Source organism: Chaetodon trifascialis, chromosome 14 (genome assembly GCF_039877785.1).
Source record: "Chaetodon trifascialis isolate fChaTrf1 chromosome 14, fChaTrf1.hap1, whole genome shotgun sequence".
NCBI lineage: Eukaryota > Metazoa > Chordata > Actinopteri > Chaetodontiformes > Chaetodontidae > Chaetodon > Chaetodon trifascialis.
The window spans coordinates 1,794,706-1,797,179 of NC_092069.1; positions in this window are offsets into that span (position 1 = coordinate 1,794,706).

Sequence of the window (2,474 nt, forward strand, 5' to 3'; positions counted from 1 at the left end):
CACAGACGTGGGGCAGCAGCACAGAAGGCCCTATCTCCCATGGTCTTGAGTCTGGTTCTTGGTATATGGAGGAGGTTTGAGTGAATAGAGCGGAGGGAGCATGTTGTGTTTTGTGGGTTGATAAGTTCTTTGAGGTGTGTGTGTGTTCGTGTGTGGGGGGGGGGGGGGGGGGGGGGCAAGTCCATGAATGCATTGGTGTGTGAGGAGGGAGACCTTGTACTCAATCCTGGTGGAGATGGGAAGCCAGTGGAGTGAGTGGAGAATGGGGATAATGTGCTCATGTTTCTGCACTCTCATCAGGATCCTAGCTGCAGAGTTTTGGATATACTGAAGCCTCTGGAGACTCTTGCTAGGGATCCCAGTGAGAAGTGCGTTGGAGTAGTCCAGTCTAGAGGAGACAAAGGCATGAACCAGCTTTTCGGCATCTGAGAGGGAGAGATGGGGCGGAGTTTGGAAATGTTACGGAGATGGTAGAAGGAGGTCTTGCAGAGGTGAGCTTCAAAGGAGGGTTGGGAGTCCATTTTTACACAGAGATTTGTGACTATTGATGAAAGGGGGATGTTGGATCCAGAAAAGGTGATGCTGGTTATGGATGAAGATTTGGTCTGGTGAGGGGTGCCAACCAGAATGGCTTTGGTTTTGGAACTGTTGAGTTGGAGGAAGTTGTGCTCCATCCATACCTTTATCTCCTCCAGACAGGTGGTGAGTTTTGATGGGGATGACTGTGAAGGTGGTGTTGCAGCTGTGGCATTTACGTACAGCTGTGTGTCATCGGCATAGCAGTGGAATGAAATTTGGTGACGGCTGATGATTTGTCCAAGGGGAGTGAGGTAGAGGATGAAGATGATGGGGCCAAGGACTGACCCCTGGGGGACACCGCAAGTGACTGTGTGTGGATTTGATTTGGAGTGGCCCAGGGAAATGTATTCTGTTCAGTTTGTGAGGTATGATTGGACCAGCTGAGGGCAGTGTCATTGAGTCCAGCAGTGAGGTGGAGTCGGTTTAATAGAATGCCGTGGCCAACAATATCAAATGCAGCGGAGAGGTCCAGGAGGATGAGTAGGGAGGGAGAACCAGCATCTGATGATATGAGGAGGTCCTGCAATTTTTGATGTGAAAACGTCCATAAATTTATTGCACTGCTCTTCTGTAGTGGCAGTGAGTATGGGGGATTGTGGTTTGAGAAGGTGGTTGATAGTGGAGAAAAGCTGCTTCGAATTTCCTGGATTGTTTCTGATGGCATTGGAATAAAACTGTGACCTTGCCTCTTTGAGGGACTGTGTATATTTTTGTTGGTGCTTCTGGTAGATTTGTTTATGGACAGTGAGGCCAGAGGATTTCAAGCGCCACTCAAGGACCCGCCCTGCTGTCTTCATCTTCCAAAGCCCATCTGTGAACCAGGGAGCTGAGCGGGTGAAGGTGACTGTTCTGGCTTTAACAGGGGCATGGAGGTCCAGGAGGCTGGTCAAGTGGCTGTTGTAGTAGTCCACTGCTTCGTCGGCCGATGAAAAGTGTGTGGAGAGAGGCTGAAGGTCTGCTGCCAAGAGTTCTGGGTCAATGTGTTTTAGGTTTCTGAAACAGATATTCCGCTTTGGCTTGGAGAGGCTGGATGGGAATGGCAAATCCATAGAAATGGCCTTGTGGTCAAGCACACCTAGGTCATACACCTGCAGGTTGGTGAGAGGGGCAGAGTTTGTAATGACCAGGTCCAAGGTGTGCCCCCGGTGTGTGTGGGGACATCAACAAGTTGTTTTAAATTAAGCAGTCCAGTTAGAGAAATTCAGCTGCAAAGCTTCCGCCAGAATGCTACATCGCTCATTCTATCCGCATAGGAGCATAAATGACTGCAGCATCTTAGCTTCCAACTCTCAAGGCTGTGGGCCACTGGTCATCATCTGACTATGAATGTTATATCCAGCCTGAAGTGCAAGACATCTTCTGTGTTTAAAAACTATGAGTGACTGTGATTTGCGAAGCGTGTTTGTTAAATGTTATAGGTTAACCATGTGGACTCTTAAAACATATTAGTAAGCAACTTCAAATCAGGATCAGCATTGGTTCAGCTGGTCTAACTGCAGGCCAATTAGTATTTTTGCTCTTAGCACCTCCTGCTGACACTTCCCCGTAAGCATGGGAAAGGCCAGGGTGGTTTGTCAATATGGTTGTTTTATGGGTCTTTGCTGCTGCTCTCCCTGCTTATAGCCATTGCATGTAGGCACATGGAAGAGCAGAGAGGAGCTCTCTCTGCTTCATGTTTTTCATATTATCACGTGAAAGAACAGGGAGGTCCCAGAACAGAGCCATATTGCTAAATGTAATTTATGCAGTATTAATAAATATATTTGACTAAAGTGATCCTGGGTTATCTTTCAGACTTTGAGATTAGCCTCACAGGCAGTAGACAGCACACATTCTCTCCTTAAGTGGAACATATGGCACACCAGACACAGTGGCACAAAGAGGAGAGCCAGCCA